At 40.4% G+C, this 27,860-nt stretch overlaps 1 protein-coding gene across 4 annotated transcripts in view; it reads left to right on the forward strand.

Moving 5' to 3' along the window:
* NCK2 (NCK adaptor protein 2) overlaps positions 1-27,860 on the forward strand; it is a 157,257-nt gene that overhangs the window by 36,779 nt on the left and 92,618 nt on the right. For 3 of the 4 annotated variants that reach the window (XM_045006655.1, XM_045006649.1, XM_045006662.1), the window contains exon 2: positions 23,579-23,652. The gene's annotated coding sequence lies outside the window, so the exon portion shown is untranslated. Of the gene's footprint in view, positions 1-20,693; positions 20,742-23,578; positions 23,653-27,860 lie in introns of those variants that run through there. The other variant, XM_045006644.1, reaches the window with a different exon arrangement.

Below are 27,860 nucleotides of genomic sequence, written 5' to 3' on the forward strand. Positions count from 1 at the left end.
CTTAGAGAACTCCCATGGTCTCTGCTACATATACCCACCCTCCAACATACTACACAGCATTATGGGGCATAATTACCCTACCACTCCATACCAGGGGACAAGCTTTACTGACCTGTGAGGACCGTGGTTGGTGTACATGTAGCCACAACCAACTACATTTGTGTACTCAAATGGACGTAAATGTTTACTACCTTCCTAATTTTAAATTTTCACTCTGTTTGTCAAACATTTATATAACATTGACTGCTGGTTTTTGCACATTGATTTTCTGCATAGATCCAGGAATGCAGGCTTTCACATCCAAAAGTTCTGCCGCCCCCATTGTGCCAAAACGGCATTACATTGTGATCCCCCTCCTCAGAAGTGGTGCTCTGCTGTCTGCAGCTGCTCCATGAACACCATCAACAACCTTGAATTGTTTTTCATGGTGTCCCTCAGCAAACCATCTTCGAGGACATCCTCCTGTCCCTGGTTGTTGCAGTACTTCCTTTGTGGAATAGAGGAGAATGATGTGATTTATTTGTACTGTTTATGAGACTAGTGCATATATCTGTGGGCTCCATGCTTTGGTCAGAGATGGCAGACACTGAAAAGTGCCATGCAGATTTGTGGGATATTTTTAAAAGGACCATGAAAATTATGGGATAGGGATGGCATTATGGAATGGAGAATGTTGAAGGCTGGGACCTTGACCCCTGGCTCCCAGAGGTCCCTGGACAAGATGATGATATCCCACAAAATGTTGCTAAAATGTCTGAAAAGGCATTGAGCCAGATGGTGCATGTAGTACACTTGGATGTATACCCGTGCTGCACTGCAATTTACATTGACACAAGCACTCCTGATGAGTATGCGCAGCACTGACATAAGCAGACAAGTATGCATGCGCCTGAGCCATAAACATTGGCGGCTGTAACTTGCGTTGACATCATGGCCTATGACCGGTTGCAGAATTGTATGGTGCTATAGAGGAGAAAAGCAAACACAACTACAGGCCGTGCTAAAAGGATGACAACTCTCATCTTTTTTTTAAAAAGGGAACTTATTTTTCAAAATTACTTTTATTTTCTTGAGAGATGCTCCTTCCTTATTTAGCTCTTTGTACCTTAAATTCAGTGCTTTCAGTTCTTTGTTAAGTTAAATAAAATTAAAAGTAATACTATCCAGTTTTATTTTTTAGGCCTACTATGTAGATTTAAAAAGCAAATAAACTTGGTTATTATATTTTTTAAAATATCTTTGTAAATATGATTTAAGTCATCCTATGGGCTATCATGTTGCATGCGTTTGGAGGTTGAGCCGGGTGAGAATTTGGATGTTGAATTCTTCAACTGTCATAAGATTACTTATGAGGTTTGAAAAAGGGGAAAGAAGACAGGGCATGGAAATGTAAGAGAAAACAAAGGGGATTCAAAATCAACCAGGAAGAAAGTGATATAGGTGCAGGGGGCAAGAGGAAGAGGACAAATTAAACACTTCATAGAGCATGGGAAAAAGAGAGAAATTAGAGGGAGAATATGTCGGAAAAGACCATATGAATCAATATGTAGAGAGCAAGAAAAGTGGATGATAAATGAGGGGAAAAGACAAAGTAAATTTTTTATTGTTTTGACTATTTCAGGAAGGTTGAGACCCCCAGCTGCTTGTGGTCCCTTGTACACAAGGCAACTACTAAGGCCCCCATTCCTGCAATTCTGAGTGAAGGATCAGGGCATAAATCTTGAAGTGACTTAAGAACCAAACTTTTAAAACAAACAAACAAAAACACATATTGTAGGGTTGTACTGGGTTGTTGGCAGTCAGCATGGAGGGGACAAAACTTTTTAAAATGGTCATTTGAAAAGTGTTCTTTAGACTGTAACTGATACAGTTGATAGTTCTTGAAATCAATTTCTAGTCACAGAAAACTTAAAGCTGGGCTATCGAGTATTTAGATTACCCATATTTTCTTTTAAAAACATTGACACATATTTTCCTGTACTGTTGTTTGTGACTCAGATGCACACATTATCTGTGGATAAGTGTCAACGTGCCGTCCTGCTTCCCAGCTCATGCAAGCAGATGATTTAGGCAGGTCAGGCATAGGGAAGCCACTAGTAAGCAAGACCCTCATGTTCCAAAAAGAGAGTTTGAATTTAAACATTTTCAGTAACTGTAGCAGTTACTGGTAAATGCTATTGAGAGAGTTTTTTGTTACATCTTCTGAGGGGAGGGGCAGAGCTGCAGAAAACTAAGGAATACTTTTTGAAAATTTAGAAGTTGAAGTAGTCTAGGGGAAACTAAGGAGTAGGACAATTTGGGGAATAAGGTAGTAAAAGTAGTGGGAAACACATGATTACTCTCTTTATATATCTATAAACTCAATCCAGAGATGAGGTAAAATGTTGAGTTCAGAGCAACGCAGTATTCTGCTAACTTGATGGTGTCTGATATCTTGCAATTAAAAGGAAAACTTACTGAAAATCACTTTGCTTATTGCAGTTTGATTTGTGGGTGTTTTTAAAGTAAATCTTTATATAAGCATACCATGTTTTTTAAGGGAGGGAAATGCAGACATCTTCTGAAGCTGCCCTATATCAAAGCAGTATATTAGTCCTTATCCATGCAATCCAAAAAAGAAACAGTGCCATTTTTTGAGAGCGAAAGTGCTGAACTCTTTGGTTTTTGGAAATGCAGAAACATGTTTGGCAGTGTAATACAAATTTCTGTTAGGGGTAGAAATGTTCGTCTTTAAGAAAGCCAGCATAAGGTAGTGACAATAAATTGATTTATAAGGAGAGGTGGAAAAAACTCTTAAATCTCTCACGAGATTGTCTTCCGAAACAGAATTCAGCACTGCCTTGGCAACAAAGGAAGGTTTTATTAGGTTACAATTACTAACTATATCATGCTATGAAGATGGATAAAAAATGTTGATACTAATTTTTTTCAGTTTATTGTCACACCATATGTAAGTGAGACCTAATAGAGAAGTAGTTGGATTTGCAGTGCATTTGTGACACAAAACAAAATTCATGCTGCTGCTGTCTTGCGGGGGTGTGTGTGTGTGTGTGTGTATTGTGACCAGATGCAAAAATGAAATCTTTCATAACAATGAACAACTGTAACAAATAAAATTCCTTAACTGTATTATTTCTCATTTAAAAATCTGAAGCTTTCAGAAGACGTTTGTGTTTGTGGTTCAACCTTCCTGCTTGCAGGTTTTTTTTGTTTTTTTTTAAAAAGCGCATTAGTTGTCCTTTTTAAAATTTAATTTTGCAAGCTACTTTCAGGGAAGATGTTTTTGTTTGTGCAATTTTTGTCATGGCAAATAAAAGTTTACTGGTAAATTTACTTTAATTTTGGCAGAATTTTATTTGTTGACATTGATTTTTGGTAGCCCTAGTTATGATATAACTTCAAAGAAATGAAATAAGAAACTTTTGTCTGTCCTGGTTCAAATCTGGTCGATGTTGGCGGTATCCATCAGTTGTAAGCTGTCTAATGACCTGTGTTTGAGTTGTTGGTGCCATTCTGGTGGTTCTTGGACAAGTGTGCTCACCTCAATAGAGCCATCATCACAATTCAGAAGTAAGGCTATTAAGGCAGGCTGGGGCTCTAAGCACAGCCCTTATGGGGGCAATGATGCCCTGCCTTCCTGCTGTGGCTTTTCTACTCCTTGAGGTATTAGCAGCTTTCACAATTAAGAAGTATTTGACAGTTCTTACTATTTAGCAGTACTGTTTCAGGTTGTCCATAGACTCAGGCATCACTTATACCAGGGGCTGGCAACCTTTGGCACATGGATCACCAGGGTAAGCAACATCCCTCAGCTGCGCCACATCCTGCCGTCCCCATTGACCTCGAGTGGCGAACCACGGCCAGTGGGAACCGTGATCGGCCGAACCTGCGGACACGGCAGGTAAACAAACCGTCCTGGCCCATGTGCCAAAGGTTGCCGACCCCTGACTTAAACACTCAGTTCATGTGTTAAACTTCTGTTTTCATACACATTAGGCTCCTAGCCACTTTTGTAAATGAAAGCAAACATTCTATTTATAATAATCACATCACAGTAGCCTGGGCCCTAGGCCCCATGGAATAGGTCCATAACCTATGCTTAATCCAGGCCTGAATGGATTCCCTGTTGATAGTTTGTAGAAGTACCAAGAATATATAGAGTGAACTATCCATGGGTCTGTAGAGGTGGTCCCTCCAAGACATGGTTGAAGCAAGGTTGGAAGCTTTTACTGATGTAGTCTGTACGTTAATTCACAGACTGGCTAAAGAACGTTCAAGCCTCCTGAGCTGTCAATCTGATATTATTTTCATTAACATTCAGTTCATTTTTAACTTACTTCATAATTTATTTATATATTTGTAAGTGGTATGAGATTTTCTAGCTATATTTAAAATATAAACAGTTTATATGGCTTCAGCAAGTTAGAATCTGCCCTTTACGTTTGTGAGGCAGTTGGATGAGATTTTTTTTCTTTCCTACTCACAGTGGCTGAGATGAATGGAACATAAAAATGTTTAAAATTACCCTTTGAAAATAAGTACTTTAAATAGACTTTTAAAAATGGTAAATTCATGTTTTCTTATAGGTCCTTAAACGAAACAGCAATCCTCTGAGATCACAATGGTTTTGTTGTGCAGAGTTAAATAGCTGGTTTTTGCACTGTTGGGTGTTTTAAAACAGCAAGTAAAGTGAGAATCCTGCAGCAAAGTTTGCAAGCTGAGATTGCCATATAATTGAGCGCTAATACAGAAACGTTTAAGAGGAGAAAGTTGTGGTTTTTGTTTTTTTTTTAACTCTGAGATCAGTGGTTTAAAAAATTATTAGTTTATGGGGAGAAGGTTTATGTAAAACAGTAGCTGATATAAGCACTAAATATTGTGTCACTGTTCCCTCATACTTGGGGAAATTTTTAGGTGTTGCAGAATATTATTTTCTCTAATAATATCAATAGTACTAATTAGAAATCGGTTTTCCCTTTTTATTTATATTGCTGGCATATACTGTGTCTTCCTAATTTTCTACTAATAGTATTATTTCATTTGTGCTTGCCACTAGAACAGCTTTCTAAAAGTTGGGGTTTGTGTATTAACAATATTGTGAAATGACTATAATTTGAAATAAATTGAGCTATGTTGTGTGAACATGTAGTTCAGTGCTGCTATTTCCTATTAGAGGTTAGTGTTGAACAAACAAAAATTGGTGAACGTAGAACCCTAAAGAAAGAAAAGAGGTTTGTGGTGCAGATACTAATTTTAGAATGAGAATGTAAATTTTTATAATCAAGACATTTTACTTTGAGAGGTCCACCTGATAAGAGCTAACTAGAGGGACAAATTTGGACAAGGTAACGGTTTTGACTTTTTGCCAACTGAATGCCAAAATGCTTCTCACCTCCCCCTTCACTTCCAGATAAAAGGCCATGCATGTAGATTTTAGCGCTCTAGTTCTGGTTTCAGTTTTGGAACTGGTTATATAGCTAATCTGCACTTACAATTATTTCCACTTCTAACTTCGGCAGGACTCTGGGGATATTCAAACAAAAATGACATAATTGGATTTGTGCCCAGACACGGTATTCAAATAGCTTTGGAGATGTCATTAATTTGACAGCTGCTATAGGAAATAGTGTTTCATTGCATTATTTTAGGGTTGCAGTATTTCTCTCGCCATTTCTTGCCACTGCCTTGGTATGATAAAGGTTGGTATGATAAGATTTATAGATAAAATATCACCAAAGTGCACTGAGTCAAATTTATACAAGCCAAATCAAGGAGATTAAGTTGTAGTGACAGTTGTGATTTATTCATCATTATCATCCAGTCTCTATATTTTTATTTGTGTATTTTATGGGTCATGGAATATTTGGTGGTGTTACAGTCAGTGCTGATAGCAATGCCTGTAGCAAAGGTTGTCTTTCCATTATAACTCAAATCATGCTAAACTTTTCCATGCTTGCTCTCAGCCTCAGGTTGACTATTTTGGGGAATGTTTAGGCAAAAACAATTCAGTCATTTCTGGTAGTGAGTTGGGGAAAAATAGGTAGATCTTCTAGCGCCTCTGTGTGTTTCCGCTCAACTAGTGTCCTGGTACCACAAGCTTGTTGGAACCCTTTTGAAGCTTCACGCTTTATTCTGGATCTGAGAAACCTGAACATGTTCATCAAAACCTTCAAGTTCAGGATGCTGATCTTGGGAGCCATCATCCTTCCATGTCCAAAGGAGACTGGTCTATATCATGAGACATCAATGATGCCTATTCATTAGACAGTCATGCCACAGTATCTCAAGTTCTGAGTGAAGAAGACATCTTTCCGTACAAGGTGCTGCCCTTCACTCTATCCATGGCTCTGAGGGTACTTACAAAAGACCTAGGTGTCATGGCTGCACTCCTAAAAATCAAGGGAGGTATGTCGTCCCCTACCTGTACAACTGGCTCATCAAACAAGATCTAGCCAGGAACTCATAGAACCCATTAACCTGACATGTCAGCGGTTTCAGACCCTTGGTCTACAGACAAATTGGAACAAATCTATCCTTGTCCCCTCACAAAAGATAATATTTATAGGAGCAGTACTGGATTCCATGATGGAACAGAGATCTGTGCATATTTCTTGTACTCTGTATTGTAAACTCCAACCAAATGTAACACTTTTTTTTTTTCTGGTGGCCATCACCTGTGATATGTGCCCATCTATGCATGAATCCTCTGCAGCACTGTGTGTCTGTGTCACATCCTGTATGTGGAGAGCTTGAGCAAATTACACATAATTTCCCAAAATGCTCTTAGGGTAACTCAGGTGATGGGAATCCTGAGACAATTTCCTTCAGCCTGCAGCTGCCTCACTGTGATCCAGGCTGGGTGTCAGAGGCATGCTTGTAGAGGTTAGAAGCTCATGGTCTCATGCTCATGGTGCTAGCACATAAACTAGGCTAGAAGATGAAGTCTTTTCTATCATCCCTTTAAGGCCAGCTGGTTCAGGTATTTGCCAAAACACCATAAATATATACTACCTGAACAAGCAAGTTAGAGCTAACTCTAAACAGTCTGCAAAGAAACCATGAAATTTTGTTAGTAGTGCCTGGAACATCCCATATATCCAGTTAGTCTGTATCTGATAGGAGAGGAGAATGCAAAACCAGGGTAATTCAGACCAGAATAAGCAGTCTCTGCAGCTCTCATTGGTAAACTACTTTTTCAGCAGACGGGAAAGTGTCAAAACCAGATCCCTTTGCCTCCTGAGAATGCCATGTATCCCCTCTACTGCTTGTGAGCCAGTAAGGACCAAGTGTTCTTTGACAGATGCAATCCTCCTAGTGTTGAGCAAGGATCTGCTGGATGCATTTTCTTCCATCCCCTTCATTTGTTGGGTGGGTTCCGAATACATGCTGGGATAGGACAAAGGTCATCTTTCCAGCATGGTCAAGGCAGCATTGGTACAATAACTAAAGTTGTGAGACTATCACGGAAGTCACGGATTCCGTGATTTCTGCAGCAGTTTGGGTGAGTGGGAGGGGAAAAAGGGCTGGGGGAGGGGCGCTTACCTGGGGTGGGAGACCCCCCCCTGCAGCTCCTAGGTGGCCGGGGGGGGGCTTCTGCTGCCTGCCCCCATAGGCCCCACCCCTGCTGCTCCTATTGGCTGCGGTTCTGGCCAATGGGAACTGCAGCAGCTGGTGCTTTGGTGGAAGCAGCGGAGGATCCCCTGCCTCTGCTGCCTAGGAGCTGCAGGGACGGAGCTGGTAGGAAGCTGCCCTCTTCCCCCCCACCCCCCATACCATCGGTGATCCCGGTCTGCGTGTCGCAGCCTGGTCCCCTCCTCTCCCAGCACCAGCAGGGGTCCTGGGTCACCCCCCCCCCCACAGCACCTACAGTGCCCTGGATCTCCCCCCCCCCCCCCAGAGCACCCCCAACCCCATGCCCAAGTTTCAGTCATAGTGAGTATTTTTAGTAAAAGTCATGGACAGGTCACGGGCCTATGAATTTTTGTTTACGTCCGTGATCTGTCCATGACTTTTACTAAAAATACCTGTGACTAAAATGTAGTCTTAATAACCCTTTAAAGCTGTCTGAGAAGCCTCTCTTGCCTCAAATTAAGGCATGTTGCAGTCCAGGATACTCCTGCACCCTCATTCAGTTACCAGAGGCAATATTGCTCACCTCTTTTGTCATCTTGCTACTCTCAAAGAAGACCTCAGTATCAATAACAGCATCCTCCTAATTTCTGAGTGTCAATATATGAAAAGATCCTCCAAACCCAAGGTGAGTCCAAAGAATTCTTCTGTGACTCCTCCTTTGCCTAATTTTAGACCTCAAGTTTGACATTACAGCCGAGAGCAGCAAACCGTGTTTAGACTTTTATTCTCCACCCTTTGGAGAGTGTCTTTAAAAAAAAACAAAACAAAAAAACCCCAACAAATTGCAAAACATCAATATGGACAGAGGGGTATTGGATGTTATAGAAGAGGATTACAGTGTTCCAGGTCGAGACCATTCCTCCATTCCACCTTCTCTTCCTTTCCCTTTTCAGGGACCCCTGTCATGCCAGTTTTCTGAGGGCAGAAGTCCATTCTCTGTTATTACAGGAAGTGATAAAGGAGGTTCTGGAAGGTCTCAGGAATCAAGGTTTTTATTCTAATTTTCTAATTCCAAAAAAGGATGGAGGCTTCCAACCAATCCTAGGTCTGAGAAAACTAAACAAATACATCAGTAAGTTTCACTTCAGGATGCTGAGTCTCAGTTTAGTCATCCATTCTCTCTCTTCTCTAGATTGAGAGCGGCATACCAATCTCAAAGATGCTTACTTCCATAGTTCCATTCAATCATCTCACGGAAATTACCTTCATTTTGTCCTAGGACAGAACTATTTCCAATACACAATTTGACCTTTCTACGCACCTCAGATTCTTATTAAAGTGTTTCTCAAACTGGGGTTGCCGCTTGTGTAGGGAAAGCCCCTGGCAGGCCGGACCGGTTTGTTTACCTGCCCTGTCTGCAGGTACGGCTGATCGCTGCTCCAGGCCAATGGGAGCTGCTGGAAGCGGTGCGGGCCAAGGGACTTCCAGCAGCCCCCATTGGTGGTAAAAAAAGATCAGACAGGACTCAGCCAAAATGACACTAGTTGCTCCAGTATGTCAAAGACAGCAATAGGACACAGACTTGTTTCTCCTCTCCAGAGGGAAATTCAAATGCTTACCAGTATCACCAGATCTCCTATCATAACAAGAGGGAAGAGTGTACAATCCAGAACCTGAAGCGCTACGTCTCACAGCATGGGCGACGGGACTCTGACAACTTTTGAGAACTCTTTCTCTTGAGCATGTACTACATAATTTAAAAAAAAAATCAGCTATGAAATGGTATGTTCTAAAACAGGTTTTCAAACTGGGGTCGGGACCCCTCGGGGGTCCTGAGGTTATTACATGGGGTGTCTCAAGCTGTCAGCCTCCACCCCAAACCCAGCCTTGCCTCCAGCAATGGTGAGAACCGCGATCTGCTGGACCTGCGGACACGACAGGTACACAAACCAGCCCGGACCACCAGAGGCTTTCCCTGCACAAGCGGCAGAACAAGTTTGGGAACCACTGAATTAGAGAGTTCAGAATTTCACATAAACTGTTCATTTCATGTGCAGATAATTGTAAGGGAAAAGCTGTTTCTGCTCAAACTTTAACGAGATGGGCAGACAGTGCGTAGAAATGAGTTACAAGAATGTTTCACATTCTCCGCTTACTGCTATTAATACACATTTTACTAGTGTAGTTGCTACTTCAGCAGCATACTTTAGACATATTCCAGTAATTTAAATGTGTAAAGCAGCTACACAGATGTGACGAAGTGGGAATGTTCTTGATGTGTTATTTGAATACTGAGTGGGGAGTATTGACCTGGGAAGGTTGCAGAGGAGTTTTTTGCTGGGACTGCCTTTGGGGAAGGGAGGATACCTGAGCATGTAACATGAGCACTTAGGAGGGGGTTGGAGGCCAGGTAACACCTCTGCCCGGGAAATTGGACAAAGGACACAAAGGCTGTGGGAGGAGCTGGGTGGAGGCTGAGTGAGTCGGCTGGAGGGAGTTTCAGTTTGGAGCTGGCTGGGAAATGGAGAGGGGTGCCCCGATGGGGCTTGGACTTACCAACATGACTGTGGCCTCCCTTGGGCCCCCAGATGGACCTAACTAAAGGGGGGTCCTGTTGTCTGTACCGGCAAGACCTGTTTTGGACTGTGTTCCTGTCGTCTACATAAACTTTCTGTTTTACTGGCTGGCTGAGCGTCATGGTGAATCGCAGGAAGCCGGGGGTGCAGGGCCTTGACTCACCCACACCCCATGACAACAGAGCTCAATAAATGTTTACTAAACATTAGGCATAGCTGCTAGGTCTTGTACTCAATTTGACAGGACTGTTCTGTAATCTGTTTAATTAGGATACTTTGTCCCACCATCCATTTAATATGCATTGCTGACCAAACTGACCCAAAAGTGGGATTATGCAGAGGTCACTAGAAGAATTGAATGTTTCTTGAGGTTCTTTGAAATGGACTCTGCATATTCACACACACCACCATCCTCCTTCCCCTTTTTTGCGGAGTCCTAATTATTCTATACTTTGCATTAGTGATGGAAAGAATTGAGCTGCCATGCTCTTTATAGCCACACTCTTCAGAACACTCTCAAATGCTGAGGCGACATGTGCGCATGTCAGCACTTACATTCTAACAGACACTACTTACAGAAGTTTCCACCATTCAGCGGTACCAGTTGTTGCATATCCCAAAAGTACATCTTGAAGAACCTCGGTTACAAGTAACTAGCCTTCATTTCATAGCTGCTTCATCTCTCAGTCATTTGAAGTCCTAGAGTAGGAGGTGGAACTGCAGACAAAGAGCCAGACAGTGATGATCTGCTGGCACAGTGATTCTTGTTAGTGGACCTCATTCAGGTGCAGGGAGAGGCTGGTCAAAGGCGGAGTGGCCTGTTAGTAGTTTTCATGACATCCTCTCCCCAAAGTGATCAGCCTTGGGGATTCTGGAATGCCAGTCTCCCCTTATGTGGCTTGTTGAATTGAAAAGAGAGGTTTTTTAGCCTTGTCCTTGATGCTTATGGCTTACAAATTTTGCTTGCTCCACCTTGTAGTACCTCCTTCCAACATGCTCAGATAAATCAGATGTGAGGAGCATCTTGGAGCCATGCATCTTAGTTCAGTCAAGTTTGAATTAGATCACTATTTATTTTTTTCACGTTGAGGCTCACTAACATTGTAATTCTATATCACAGAGACTGTTTATCTGTGAATCTTCCCCTCTCCCCCTCAAATGTAAGAAATCCAGATGCAAAAGACTATATTTGAGGAAGCTGGTATAATCTCATCTATGTGAAGGTTCTAGAAAGACATTGTTGCCAGTTCATGAAAAATTCATTATAAAATCACCGTAGAAGAAATTAATGAGCAAATATTAGCTCAACAAAAACGTCCCATGATGCATTGTTTTCCATCCCAGCATTCTGTGGGCTTCTGACTGCATTTCATGGCATTTTTTCAATGGCTCCTGTTTACTGTGTGCCCACCATGTCTGTGTGAAAGGATAGATCCTGCACTGCTCTCTACTGTTATGGTAACTGTCATTAACGCTTCATGGACGGCCATGCAGTATATCATGAGCTTGCTATCTGAACAGGAATCAGAGTTGCCTGACCTGTTGCATGCCATAGAAAGAAACAACACCAGATTACTTTTGGCATTCATGGAGTAACTGAACACTGGGGACTGCCACTTTTGGGCTCTGGAAACAAAGCACTGAGTGGTGGGATCACATTGTTATGCAGGTCTGGGCTGATGAGCAGTGGCTACAGAACTTTTGGATGCGGAAAGCCACCTTCCTGAAACTGTGCAAAGCTTTCCACAGCCCTGAGGCACCAGGACACCAAAATGAGAGCAGCCCTCGGTGTAGAAACGTGTGGCTTATTCCTATGGCCCATGAAGCCTTACACGGGAAACCTGGACAGCAGCAAGGATGGCTTCAACAATAGTCTGAGTAGGTGCAGAATGACCATGGAATGTGCATTTGGCAGATTAAAAGTGCACTGGAGATGCCTTTATGGCAGGTTAGATCTCAGTGAGGAAAACATTCCAATGGTCATAGCTGCCTGCTGTACACTGCATTTTCCCAGGAGTGGAGTGCTGAGGCAGGTTGCTTGGCTGTTGATTTTGAGCAGCCTGATTCCAGGGCTTTTAGAGGTGCAGAATGGGAAGCAGTTCGAATCAGGAAGGCTTTGAGGTGACATTTTGAGACTGAGAACCAGCGAAGTGTATTTCTGTGCAGGAATCTTCCATGCTTCATTAGATCGATTTTTGTTTGTAAACACTTGTGATGATTCTTGACCGGTGTTTTCAATAAGCAAATGATTAAACTGTATCTATATGTTTTACCAGCAGCAGCTATCACAATTTGTAGAACACAAAGATTTGTTATCTTTCAGAGATTTTGTTTTTATTAAAAACCAATTAACACACACATAGTCTTGGTTGGAAGGGAGGACCAGTATAGGGAAGTCTCTCATAGCTGTGCCTAAATCCAGATATCATTTTGGAAGCTGTCCAAAGGGGTGGAGTGAACAAGAAACCGTGAAGTTCCAGAAAGTTGAAAGGAACGTGTAGGAGGAGTTTGGAGAGGGCATGGAAAACATTGCTGTATGGGCTGTGGGAGGCGAGGGGGAGTAAGTATGCCTCTGTTCTGACTAACATGATTAGGGACTTTAGCATTGCTGTTTGCGCCTCCATTATCTTTATCATCTGCTCAGTGGCCTTTTGAACGATCTCCTGATTTTCTTTTCTGTCCCATCTTTCCATTTCTCTCCACTCCCTGCTTTCCCTTTTTTCTGCCTCAGAGAATTGCAGCACCTCCTGGAACATGTCCTCCTTGCTCTGCCTTGGTCGCTTCCTTATCGAGCAGAGGCACTCCGCTGGTGCGTAGGGGGTTCCCCTGAAGGCCAACTCTGCAGAAGCACAAGAAACAATATACAGAAGCATGATTGTTAGTGCATGCATAGTGTTGAATCATTGTTGTAAAAAATACATCTCTTTATAAAATACCAAGCACTTTCTCACTGACCCTTGGCAAGCGCACGTCTCAGCTAACACTCTAAAAATGGTGAGTTCTGCCCGGGTGGGCGAGGGTTGTTGAAGCTGGGGTAAGGAGAGACTTTGGTGATTCCAGGGTAGCGGAGCAGGCACCTAAGGACATTATTGTAAATTCTGCCACCATTTTTCCATGGGGAGGGAGGTTCATTGCAGCAGATTTCTCACTCCTGAGGGTATGCAAGGGTGCATCTATTGTATGTGTGCGGCTTCAGATCTAGTCCCTATGCTACTCCCTTGTGTGCCAGTTTGGTCCCTGCACAAGTGATTGCAGAGTGGTGCAGGAAAGTTTCCTACAGTGGCGGTAGCTCTGCCAAGGAACCTTTGGTAGAGGATTGGCAAGTACCTCCAGGAAAGCTTCCTAGAGATCTCTCTGGAGGAATCCTGTGAAATCTCGGTGTGCATCAACACACTTTTCCACCACACAGCTTAGTTTCACAGAGTGATTTGAAGCACACTCAAACCCAGCTAATTGTCCACATTTCTATCCCTTCACCCAGTCCTACAGTATACCAAGCAAAGAACAGCTGTACGTCATCTAACCGAACAGCATCAACACAAATAAATCACTTACTCCTCTCCTCAACACACAAATCTCCTCTCCTGCTTCTTGCTTGCCGGAGAGGGAATGCTGGGACTGGCCGAACACCTTCTGAGTGGCAAAGAATTCCTGACTTGCCGCCACACCGGATGACCCTGCTGTGGACTCCTCATTGTCCTTCAAGTTCACCTTCTTGTTCACGACTTTGAAGTGCTGACCAGAGTGGTCCAGATGGATATTCTGATACACCTCCTGGAGGCTATTTATAGCAACAAAACCAAGCACATTGTCTATACTGTCACTTCATTGATAAAACTTTGCAGCGAAAAGTCCTATGTCTCTTGTTGATGTGGTTTTATTTTGTTGACAAAACAGAAGCTTTTTTTTTTTTTTTTTTTTTTTTTTTTTTGCCAAAAGTCGCATTGTAGTGTGTACATCTCCACTGTTTTGTTTAGAAAAGCTGCCTTTTGTCGACAGAACTCTGTAGTATAGACAAGGTCAAAAGTAAGTAATCTCCTCTTTTAAGTACTAAAAGAACTTGGCTATTTCTGTCTATCTTTTGTTAGATGGTGACACTCTGAAACCTTAGAGTGTTGCCATTTCTCCATATAAAAATGCCTAAACCAATTTAAATAAATTTGTTTTAAAAAATATGTTCTGTCTGGATTAAGTTATTTTGACAAGTTTCAGTTTGATGCAAATTACAAAACAAAATTTATAGTGGAAATGTTAACATTTAATTACAGTCCGTATCAGTATAATTTTTAAAGGAGTTCATTTAGGTTTCTTTACACCTGGTCCTGTTTTCCCGCTCGGAATAGTTTTGTAACAACACTCCAAAGAGCACACATAATACAGGGTGCCTCATCAAACTGATTCAGCTTGTCAGTATAGTGAATTGTCAATTTCCTTTGAAGGTAAAGGAAGTCACATTTTTAATGAACTTAAAACAACTCATTCAGACCCTAATTATTTAAAAGGTTACTTGTATGAAGTTACTACTTGTATTTTAGTAATGGATGGAGGGTGGCATATTGTGAAATGGATTTTAAAAAATCTACTGTGTTTTTCTAAGTGCATGGCATCATGCACAGGCCAGAGTTTGAAGAGAACGTGAGTTCACGTGCAGGAGTAAAATGAGAGAGTTTAGGCCAAATACACTTTTTGTCTCCACTAATTAGGCCAGCATTCACATTTTTCACTTTTTTCAATAGTCTAAGGAACCAGCAACTGTTTGCTCAGTAGTGAATTCTTTTTTTGTGCTGCAGCTCACTTCCCCTCCTTTGTTTTTTCCTGTTTACATAGTATGAATGTTTTTAAAAGAGGAAAAATTAAACTGACTTTTGTAGACTGTACAGTACATGGATGGACTCCAAATTTGTTTCTTCCGATTATATCAGAGGAGATATAGCAACATGGCAATTAATGATATTTCTGCCTTTTTAATGTAAAATAAGATGCAAAAATATTATGTACATTAAAGTTTTTGCCTCTTGCTGCCTTAAGTTGTATGTTCTTTGCCCAACTTTTAGAAATAGTATTCAGTGAATGAAGGGACATTTTTTTAGTTAGCAGATACTTGCATCTCTTTCCCCCCCCCCCCATTTTCATAAAGGATTGGCAAAGAAACATTGGATAGCTCCATAGAAATTCTTCATTCTAAAGGGAAAATATTCTACATATATCATGTCTTGAGTGAACTTTTATTTAAATAAAACAATTTTTTCTTTCCATCTATTGGGCTCCAGACTTTGTCACCTTTTGACTGACAAGTGTTTATCTAGGTACTACTTCATGGACACTAATTATGTTTGCCACTAATGTATGGATAGCTTCCATATTCAGATATGTCGTATGCTAATAGTAACCTGATTTGAAATGCCTGTTTAGCAGGGAAGTTTTATTGGCATGCTTGTAAGACTAGAAATGTAGTTGATTAGTAATATATTTCAGTCAGTTGCAAAGAAGAGAATGTTTAATAGAGATAATTGGCTTTAGTGGTGCAGTGAACTGGCGAACTGCCCACATGATCATCCTTGCAGGAAGAGTGCATGGGAAAGTGTTGCTTTACAGTTGCTCCCCAGAAGGCTACTGGTTATACGTCAAGCACTGAATTTTACAATAATTATCAGAGTCACTTGAATTAATTATCCTTTGAATTGAATTCCCTAGGCTACACAATATAGGTTTATGGGTAGGTTATTGATACTTAATACACCACAACGAGATTGTTTTAGTTCATGTCAGAGAGGTTGAACAGGGGCGAATCAAGAATTGTGAAGGCCTGAAAGGATGTCATTTAAAACAATCCTTACAAGAGGGAACCTAGATTTTTAGCAGTGGGGATAAAGAAGGGGCAGATTTTAGATCTGTTAATCTATCTCCTTTCTCGCTGTCTTTTTTTAATGTACTTAGTAAAGTATAATTACAAAAACACTAATTCAGTCTTTAAACTGTACCTCCTAAAACCATTATGAACTGTGTAAATTTAGATAAAGTTTATTATTGAATATTTATTTCTTGATGCTTGGAGTACAACAGTCACTTTATGTCTGATACTGTTAGCTGATATTGTATCAAAAACTATTCCTGCCTCTTTGACTGTGACCCTTGCCTCAAGACGGTTCATTAAATCCTGTTTCCACAAAATAAAGTTCAAACTCCTTATCTTGGCTTTTAAGATGTTGCAAACTGAGTGCTCAACACTGTAAAAGACGCAAACAATAGTCTTTGTCCTGAATATCTTAAGTTTGAAAGAGAAAGAAGACAGTGTGAGATTGTATCTTAAAATATATATTACATCTGCCCTTCCTCCTCCTCCCATGTTTGTAGGGTGCTTCCATTTGATGCCATCCTCTGTGTATGCTGCTCAACTTCTTGTTCTTATTTGTATCCTCAAGCCTTCACAGTAAATAAAAACAATTTTATTTGAGTCCTATTATCTTAATTTGTGAGGCACCTTAACATGTTGTCTTGTATATCTTCCTGTATTAGATTTTTCTCATTTCCTAATCCTTGTTTTAGAGTAATGTCAGTGGTATGCATTTGATTCTGCTATTAGCATCCTTTGAGAAGCAGGTAAGTTTTGCAGTGTTTCAAGGGAACTGTTTAATCTCTCATATGAGTCAATAGAAATACAATTCACAAAATCCTTACTACCTTTGAATAATACTGTTCAGGAAACTTAGAAACAGTTTAGAAAATTAAATGTGTAATGTGAACAAAAGAGTGGCCATACTGGGTCAGACCAGTGGTCCATCTAGCCCTGTATCCTGTTATCTGACAGTGGTCAATGCCCGATGCATTAAAGGAAAGGAACAGAACAGGGCAATTATCAAGTGATCTATTCCCTGTTGTCCAGTCCCAGCATCTGGCAGTCAGAGGCCAAGGGACACCCAGAGCATGAGGTTGGATCCCTGACCATCTTGGCTAATAGCCATTGATGGACCTATCCTTCATGAATTTATTTAATTCTTTTTTCAACCCAGTTATACTTTTGGCCTTCACAACATCCCCAGGCAATGAGTTCCACGGGGTGACTGTGCACTGTATGAAGAAGTACTTCCTCTGATTTGTTGTAAACCTATTGATTTTATTGGGTGCCCCCTTGTGTTATGTGACCGAGTAAATAAAACTTCCCTATTCAGTTTATTCACACCATTCATGATTTAAAGACCTCTATCATATACCCCGTTAGTTGTCTCTTTTCTAAGCTGAACAGTCCCAGGCTTTTAAATCTCTCCTCATAAGGAATTGTTACCTGCAAAAATCTAGGGCACCCTGCCTATACCCTACCAAGGGGTCAAGGTGTGACCTGGTCAGTTAGGGCACCCCCCACCCTTTCCCTTCCAAGGGCTCAGGGTATAAGGCACCTGTCCTTGCCTGCGGGGCTCAGGAAGAAACCTGGTGAATTTAAGTACCTGCCCTTTCCCTCGGGACTCAGGGCTTTACAGGTCTGCGGGTCTTTTCCCGGTGAAAGAGCTTTAAACAGCTGTGCTCTAAACATCTATTTATTAGTAACACACACAGAATACGGATACTAAACAAATCTCTTATGCTCACCACTCCCAATATACAGACAGATTTCACCCGATGGCCAGTCAGGATTGACTCATCTGGGGGTTCCTGCCAATGCCTCTGCACATCATTGTCATGCAGAAGGGTCAGAGTTCCAGCAGCTTGATGTTGAACTACAGTCTGGAAATGGTCCCCAAAGAACATTATTTTTTATTTACATTGTATAGGTAAAACTAGCTACCTCCTTCAAATTGACTAAACCTATCTCATTATCCCACACTCCTAAATAACAAAAATTTTAACCAGTTATGCACTTCCTACCCAAGATCTTTACATTTTGTCTTTCATGCCCAAATTGTAACTTAGTTGTGACCTTCTCTATTTGTGCAGATGGTCAGCATAAAATGCTGGTCAGAGCTTATCTTACCATTTGTTGAGTATCTTTCTATATTCTCCCTAATTTTCCAGTGCCTTTACAACCTTGGTGGTTATAACTCTCGTTAGGGACATTCCTGAGGTGGGGCTGCTTTAGCAGCAGCAGACCATTCCTTTTTTTCCTTTTCATTTCAATGTTAATGGTGAACTCCCTGAGTTTCAACCAAGGCTGGTTTAGTATGGTGGGGTTTGATCAGGTCTCAGGCCTACAGAATCTGTCCCATACCCTTAATTATTTTTGTTACCCTTCTCTGTACCTTTTCCATTTCTAATATAACTTTTTTTGATGAGGCGACCAGAACTGCATGCAGTATTTAAGGTATGGGCATACCATGGTTTTACATGACTATGATATTTTTTCTCTTATCTATCCCTTTCCTAATGGTTCCGAACATTTGGCTAGCTTTTTTGACTGCTGCTGTTGCATATTGATTGGGTGTTTTAAGAGCGCTATCCACGACTCCAAGATCTTTCTTGAGTGATAACAGCTAATTTAGACCTCATCATTTGTATGATGTTTGGGATTATGTTTTCCAAAATGCATTATTTTGCATGTGGCTTATATCCAGAATAGGAGAATAAAATGGAAACATTATTAACGTTTTAAATCAGTTCCATATAAAGGTTTTCTTGCTTTCCATTGTCAGCATCTTCTGCTTTACTTCTATGTGGACAATAAGTGTTTGGCTGGCAAAACATATCTTAACCATGCAAGATATAAGAAAGAATAAGTAATACCCTCTTTGGATCTTCATACTTTTTTTATTCCGAGCCAAAGGATGGACTGTTAATTATGATATTTAAAGTCCCAGAAATTTTGCACTATTTTTAAGACTTTTTCTCCTTCGCCCCGAATACTTCTTGAAATATTAGGACTTGATCCTTTTCATAGATGAGAGCACAGCTTATCTTATATCATTTTCTCAAAACAGAAATTCATTTTATTCATGAGGAAAAAAGGTTTTCCAAGTCATGCTGAGTTTTCAAAGTCCAGCTGCTCATGTCTGATCATGGCTTTTTATCCTATTTACAATTAATATTTTAGAGTTCTGTAAGTGTTATTAAATCTTGTTTCGAGGTAGGTATTCTCCAGTCCAAACCTTTGTTTCTATATTCTGTAGTCCTGGGGAAAATGTTTTTCTAGTCATTGAAATATTCTTGTAATGAGTATTTTATTAGTAAGTTCTATGTTTCTTCAGCTTTTTTTGAGATCCAAATTCCCATCCTTAAATTACCAGTAGTTTTGCAGCTCACACATTTCCCATCCTAGCCTGTGAAGATTTTGGTTGGGGGAAAAATTGGTTGTTTGAAGGAGGTGGTTTTCAGTTTAATATGTAACAGGGTATCTTCCTATGTCCAGCAAGATAAAGATTTTCACAGGATACAAAAACCAAACCAGAATGGAGCCAAGAGAAGATGGTGACCAGCCTCCATCTTGTGCTTGTGTGCCTCTCCCTCTGTTGTGTTTTGTGTCAGTGTTAGGGGCTTGTTTATACTTCTGGCTAAACCGGCACTGCTGCAATCGATGCAGCAGTGTCGATTTAGTGGGTCTGGTGAAGACAAGCTAAGTCAATGGCAGAGCGCACTCTTATCAATGTCTGTACTCTACCTGCCCGAGAGGCAGAAGGTAAGTTTGCGGGAGAGCGTCTCCTGTCGACATAAATTGACTTACTAAGGTCTGGTCTACACCACTGTATCAAATCAGTAATAGCAAAGAGGTTTTTATGCTGTATTGTTTTTCCTTTGAAATTTTTACACTATCAGGTAGTCTTATTATTTTAACTTGTTTTTCTGAAGGTTGATTGAAGTGTAGAAAATGGAACTACGGTTGTCAGTTAAAAATGCTAGATTATTTTCCTTTTAGATATTTGGAAAAAATTAACCCAGTCCCCTCTAGGGTTGCTAACCCTCTAGGGCTGGCCTGGAGTCTCCAGAAATTAAAGATTAATCTTTAATTAAAGATTGTCATGCAAAAAAACCTTCAAGAATACGTCCAACCAAAATTGGCAACCCTAGTCCCATCTCTGATCTAAACTACTTCTTTTGCAATCAAAAGTGAGAAACAAAAAAAGGCCTGGGGATGTATAAAATAATTATTCTAATGATTCTCTGCAGCTTGAGGTCTTCAAACCACAATTTGAAGACTTCAGTAACTCAGACATAGGTTAGGGGTTTGTTATAGAAGTGGATGGGTAGGATTCTGTGGCTTGCGTTGTGCAGGAGGTCAGACTAGATGATCATAATGGTCCCTTCTGACCTTTGAGTCTGAGTCTATAATACTGTTTTTGAAGCAAAATTTCACACACACACACACACACACACACACACACACACACACACACACACACAAAATTATATCTGCTAACAGATTTATCAATGAACTGGGGTACAATAACTGGCAAAAGAAAAAGAAACCAAAGTTGGTACCAAATGGGCACAATATTTTGTGGAGTCATATTAACTATCTAATAGCTATTTAGATGTAAAGTATGTGGAGGACTGGGGGAGAAGGGCTAGGATTGGAGGGAGACTTTGAATAAAAATAAACATGTTTTTTTCCATGTTATCCAGGGTATTCTTCTGGTACAGACCTAACAGGATGTTACAGAATTTTTATCAGTAAGTGTGTGGGGGGTATTTCTGCCCCCTCCACAGCACTAATTAATATTGCTTCATTTATTTCCTCCCTTCAAGATCGCTCTTAATCTTATAATTGTGAATAGAGAGCGCTAACTTCCAGTGAGAATTACAGTAAATCCAAAATAGGGCATAAAAATCCTCTGCTTTTCCCCTTTGTCTACTGAATCTCAGAGCGACAAGGTGGATGATGTAGTATTGGACCAATGTCTGTTGGTGAGAGAGACTTGCTTTTGATCTACACAGAGTTCTTCCTCAGGTCTGGGAAAGGTACTCAGAGTGTCACAGCTAAATACAAGAGTAAAGAGATAGTTTAGCGTAAGTAGTGAGCACATATTCTAAGGGACCATTCAAGGTGAAGTGGCCCGTTAGCACCCCTGTACTCATAAGACAGAAAGAGGAGTTAGTGTGTTACAGATTTTTGTAATACGCCATAAATCTGATGTCTATATTAACACCATAGAATCATAGGACTGGAAGGGACCTCGAGAGGTCATCTATTCCCTTGCACTCATGGCAGGATTAAGTACTATCTAGACCATTCCTGACAGATGTTTGTCTAACCTGTTCTTAAAAATCGCCAATGATGGAGATTCTACAACCTCGGTAGGCAATTTATTCCAGTGCGTAAACCACCCTGACAGGAAGTTTTTCCTAATGTCCAACCTAAACCTCCCTTGCTGCAATTTAAGCCCATTGCTTCTTGTCCTATCCTAAGAGGTAAAGAAGAACAATTTTTCTCCCTCCTCCTTGTAACAGCCTTTTATGTACTTGAAAACTGTTATGTCCCCTCTCAGTCTTCTCTTTTCCAGACTATACAATCTTCCCTCATAGGTCATGTTTTCTAGACCTTTAATCATTTTTGTTGCTCTTCTCTGGACTTTCTCCAATTTGTCCACATTTTTCCTGAAATGTGGCACCCAGAACTGGACACAGTGCTCCAGTTGAGGCCTAATCAGCACGGAGTGGAGCAGAATAATTACTACTTGTGTCTTGCTTACAACTGCTAAGACATCCCAGAATATTTGCTTTTTTTGCAACAGTGTTACATTGTGGTCCACTATGACCCCCCCAGATCCTTTTCTGCGGTACTCCTTCCAAGGCAGTCATTTCCCATTTTCTATGTGTACAACTGATTGTTCCTTCCTAAATGGAGTACGTTGCATTTGTCCTTATTGAATTTCATCCTATTTAGTGCAGACTATTTCTCCAGTTTGCCAGATTATTTTGAATTTTAATCCTATCCTCCAAAGCACTTGCAGCCCCTCCCAGCTTGGTGTCATCTGCAAACTTTATAAGTGTACTCTCTATGCCATTATCTAAATCATTGATGAAGATATAGAACAGAAGCAGACCCAGAACTGTTCTCTGCAGGACCCCACTTGTTATGCCCTTCGAGCATGACTGAATCACTGGTAACTACTCTGTGGGAACAGTGTCTAGCAAAGTAATGAATTTAAGCTCTCAGGCTTGTCTTTTGAAAGGGCTGTGCAGGTTTCCTTTGAGGATGAGCACTGATAGGTCAGATATAGTGGAATCACTTTGTGAAAAGTGTTCACCCACAGGTGGCATGGGGTTTTTGTCTTTTATCATTTTCCTGTGTCAGTTCATTAGAGAGCGTGGTGATTGTCTGGCTTCACCCACATAGTTGTTACCAGGGCATTTAGTGCACTGGATGAGGTACACCACATGGTGTGATAGGCATGTGTAGGACCCAGAGGTCTTGAAAGGAGTGTTATGAGTGGTGTTGATCATTGCAGGAATGGAGATGTCTTCAGGTTTGGATCTGTTGTTCTGGCAGGATCTGGTGCCCCTTTGAGTTGGTGTGGCCTGGTCTGTGGGGAGCTTGCATCTGATGATGAGCTTGGACAGATTTGGGGCTTGTTTGAAGGCCAGAAAAGATGGTTCAGAAAAGATTTCTTTCAGGATGGGGTCCCTCTTGAGTCTGGGTTGTAGTTCTAGTGTGGAGTAGTAGGTGACAACTAAGTGTGTTCGGTCAGAGGGGGATTTATTTCTGTACTGAAGCAGGTTTTCTTGTGGTATTTGAGTGGCCTGTTCCATGATGCGATCTATACATCCACCAAACAAGGGCACTCCGCCAGAGAAGTAATGTTCATTAGCTAAAAATTACACCATAAAAGAAACCAAACAAAACTGTCATTTTTGTTCCTTCCTTGAATTGGAATTTTTTTTTGTTTGATTAAAACTGGGCTAGCTATTTCGGTGGGTATGTGTTAGCATTTTGGGAGCACAGTACTACTAATCATGGATTAATGGATTTGCAATATGTGAACTGTCAAACATCCTACAGGGTTTGAAATGTAATTAAAAATGGCAATGACTGTTCAAGCCCTTCATAGTCCCTTCTAAAATATTATTCTATGACTAAAAATATTTACTGTTTATTATATAGCATTTTAAAACATGGTGGCAAATTAATATACTATTGTAAAAAGGAAAAGGCAGAAGTTAGTTGCTTTGACAAATTTGGTCATCTTAACTTTAATGTATTTTTACTTCAGTTTATACACAGATTGCCTCTCTCAGCATGCTGTTTTTATTATTTGGATGGACTAAAATTCTTCACAATCCTTCTATATATAGCTCTTCTTGCTGAAAATGAATCATTTTTTGGTGTATCGGATCATACCAAAATATGTCTAACAAATTAACTTAAATAAATTGTGCCACACTATACTTGCCCTGCTGTACAGATTTCCTTATGAAAATTTCATACAACTTAATCCAAATTGCATAGATAAAAATCCTGAGGTAAATTTATTGCTAGAATTGAAATGTCTGCATCTTTGCTGTTTCAGTGACTTCTTGTGAACGTAATTTTATTGGAGAATCCTGCCTTTTGCTGTCTGGATCCTTTAACAGTGTGCCAAAGGTGAGTTGACTCTGGCCTCATTCTCATAATTTAAGATGCTAGGAAGCTAATTGGATGAATTAGTTGGTACTCTGTTTATTTAATGTACTTCAGTGCTTATAAATTGGTAAGCTACCAAAATAAATGTTAAAGCTTTTTCCTCCACTAATTTGAGCCAAGTAAATTTTAGCTCTCTCTTTCATAAGTGAAGAGGGTCAGATTTAAGAATTAGATATTGCTGAGAGCTGTATTTGGCTCTTGTCCTATATTTTCGGTTATCTTGCTTCAGGATTTTTTTTTTTTTTTACAGTTGTCAGCCATAGTTTGTTAGCTTTGTTTTATTAACAGGCTCAGCATTGATTCCTCATGGTTTCCTAAAAACTAGCTCCGTAAAATAAATACTATTGTATACAATGTTTAAAGACAAATAGAATTTTGTTTATCACTTGCTTAATGTACATGGCCTTCTTATAAAGGAGGAGCAGAACTGTACTTGGTACATTTTAAGGATATTTTTTGGGCAATCTCCAAAGACATGAGGTTGCCTGATTAAATTGTGTTTTATACAAGATTCATTGTACAGAAGAATCTTGTTAATTTCTATTTTCCTAATCCACACACCACACCATTTGCACATGGCAACTGTACTCTGTCACCATGATTTAGCAGAAATTTATTACCAGAATGCTGTGTGAAGAGGCTTCATCTTACTAAGACCTCGGTTTACAAAAAAATACCACAGAACGCTGAATAGTCTTGTGGCTGCTGTACAGAGCTGGGAGTCATGAGATCTATGTTCGTCTGTTTATGGCTCTGCCATATATTTCTTAAATTGTTGAGAAGAAATCATCTAATCTCTCTGCTCCTTAGTTTCTTCATCTATAAAATGAAGAGGGATGTTATGTGAGACTGAGTTCTTGAAAATGTATAAAGCATTTGAAATCTTTAGATGGAAGTACTGAATGTGCTTTTAATTTGTTTTGAGTTCTGTTAAGAACCTGTATAATGATAGAAACTAAACATCACTTGTTAAATAAATACACAAGTGTACTTAGTAATGCATAATTTTTATTTTTTTATGTTTGCTTGTTTGTAGTGGCTAACTTAAGATAGTAATTTGTAATGCGTTTTTAGCATAAATTTAGTGACATTTTACTGTATGTGAATTGGCAAAGATGCTTCATAACAAAAGGGAAAACAAAAAAATACCACTGACTTTACCAAACCTTTTTTAACAATACTTGCTGTTTTTCATATGAAAGATGAAATGCTACTATTTGTAGTAGTATACTGTTACATAATAGTCAAGGATTCACACATCACTTAGCTCAGAGTTTTGCCATTTCCTGGTAGACCTTGTGCGTCAATGTTAGGTGAACCATTTAAGATAAGAACAAACCCAAAACAGTCCTTGTGAAATTAAGAAGGGGTATGTGTATGTGCACGCATATGTATACTTTTTTTTTTTTGGCATATCTCTAGACTTTCTTCTTATAGTAGAGGTAGAAGTACTTAAACTAGTTTGGTAGAAGACAACATTAGAAGCTTTTTATACACAAGGCACTGACTCATGTTTAATCTTAACCTGTGACTAGTACAGTAGCCATTTATGGGATAATTTACACAATTAAAGTTAAGGACATGCTTAAGTGCTTTGCTGAATCAGGTTGAAAATATATACTTAATTCAAACTTGGGTTCACATAGGCAAAAAAATTATTCTGTGACACGCATGGTTTATTTTTTGTAGCCATATGTGGCTTTTATGCTTTTCATAAGTAATATAGTGACTGCACATGTTCTGAGAATATCTACTTTCGTATTTACATTTAAATACATTTAAACTAGGACACTTAGTGTAAGTTGTAACATATACATGGTCAAAATAGTCTGTTACATTGAAGAACACAAAGTTTAATGTATAATGGTTTTCAGTAAATTTTATTGTATACAGATACTTGTTTGTCTAAGAAATTAAATTACCATATATACTTGTTCATAAGCCAAATTTTTTTAGTAAAAAAGGGAAGCACCAGTGAAGGGGGTCGGCTTATGAACAAGTATAGAGAGGGAGAGGTGGGACACAGCCCTCCCCCCCACAACAGAGGGAGCAAGGAGAGACAGCACAGCCAGAAGGGAAGAGGCGGGGCCAGAGTCTCTCCGCTTCTGGCCACGCTGCTCTCCCCCCAGCCTCCAAAGCAGCTGCAGCTCTGGGGCTGGCAGGCTGCAGCCATGCCGCTCGGCCCCGCCCCTCAGGGCAGTCTGTGGCCACACAGCCGGAGCATGTTGCAGCCGTGCCGCCCAGCCCAGCCCAGCCTGCTGGAACATGCTGTGGCCATGCCGCCCCGTCTGAGCTGCCAGAGCAGGCTGTGGCCGTGCTGCCCAGCCTGCCAGAACAGCTCCAGCCAGGTCAGACACATCCTCCCCTGGTCCTCCCCAGATAAGATGGGAAGGGATGGGATGGGAAGAGTGTGGGGGTCCCGGGCCAGGGGTGGGGTCATGTGGGGGGTGGCCACAGGGGTTACTCCCCTGACTCCCAGCTTCTCCCCTCTCCCCCCCCCCCCAAAATAGATTTCTCCACCAGTTGCTATCCTGGCCCGTCAGGGTAAGCAGCTGGGCGGCACAAACCATCTCGGCCCACCAGCAGCTTATCCTGATGGCACAGGAGCCAAAGTTTGCTGACCCCTGAGTTATAGGGTCATCTTATGAACGGGTTCTAAAAATTTCCCATTTTTACTTATCTATCTTGGGAGGGTCGGCTTATAAACGAACAGGCTTATGATCGAGTATATATGGCAATATCATTTTGAAGTCCAGAAGTAGAATAGGCTTCGTTTTTCACTTGTAGAATTATTTCTGTCTTACTCAGAGAAATTCTTAAATGCCACATTAAAGAACATCTTGTGATGAGAACATCACTAAATTCTAATCTAAGATTTTTGAGAGACTGATTTGCAATAATTTGTTATCCCAGCATGAGGGTGTAAATATAGTCTGTTTTAGAATGTAATATTGTCAAGACTATTACTGTGCAGTTTTAAACTGGGGAGACTTGTTACTAATTTCTTTGAATAAAAAAAGGGCTACATTTTACAGTTTTACAATAGAAGATATTTGCTAAAGTATTTTGGATAATATTCATAGGTATACTGGCAAGGATTAATTTGGTTATAGACACTTAGAGAAAATGGATATATGGAGGTATATTTTATAGGTAGTTTTTTTTTAAGAGCATCTTTCTCATAACCCTATATGCTAATTAGGTCATTTAATGATATACATGAGTGGAGAAGAGAGAGTTTAAGGCCATGTCTACACTAGTGCTTAGGTTGGCAAAACTTGAGTTGCACAGGAGTGTGAAAAAACACACTCTTGAGTGACGTAATTTTCACCGGCATAAATCGTCGTGTGCACAGCGGTATGTCGGCGAGAGAGAGCTTCTTCCATCGATATAGCTACCACAACTCATTGCGGGTGCTTTAATTATGTCAATGGGAGAGCTCTCTCCTGTCAGCATAGAGCAGCTACACAAGAGATCCTTACAGTGGCATGGCTGCATTGGTACAGCTGTGCCGCTGTAAACGCTCTAGTGTAGATTTAGCTTAAATTGGACAAGATTAGGTGTAAACAGGTACAAATGAAAATTGTCACAGCCTCAAAATACTCAACTGGCTTACCAAAATGATGTCACGTTGGTTTGTGATCAAATATCCTCAATAAGTATTTTTCCAGGGCTTGTGTAGGACAAGTCAGTAAAGTGCTGAAGTAACTCTAAGTCTAGGTTACTCAACACCTTGTGGATCGGGCACTTATTATAATATCTTAAATGTCAACTGTGTAGTTCATTAAAGGAGCAGAACCATAAATAAGAACATTTAATAAAACTAGTTGATGGCAGTGGATGCTGGAACGCTTTCTGGAACGTACTATGTTTTGGCATCAAGGTGGTTGAGACTGCTTCAGGATTTATATTAAGTTAAAACTTTTAAAGAAAATATTACACACTCTTCCAGCTTGATGCTATACACATTTTGGTGTAATACAAATTGCTAAGAGGATAAAGAGTACAAACCAAATAGGTACATGGTGCCATGTCAAAAAATAAAGATTCAGGTCAGGTCTACACTAAAAAGTTAAGTTTACCCAGCTAAGTTGTTCAGGGGTGTGAAAAATCCACACCTCTAAGCAACATAGCTAAGCCAACCTAACCACCCCTCCTCACCCACCCGC

Source organism: Mauremys mutica, chromosome 1 (genome assembly GCF_020497125.1).
Source record: "Mauremys mutica isolate MM-2020 ecotype Southern chromosome 1, ASM2049712v1, whole genome shotgun sequence".
NCBI classification, from domain to species: domain Eukaryota; kingdom Metazoa; phylum Chordata; order Testudines; family Geoemydidae; genus Mauremys; species Mauremys mutica.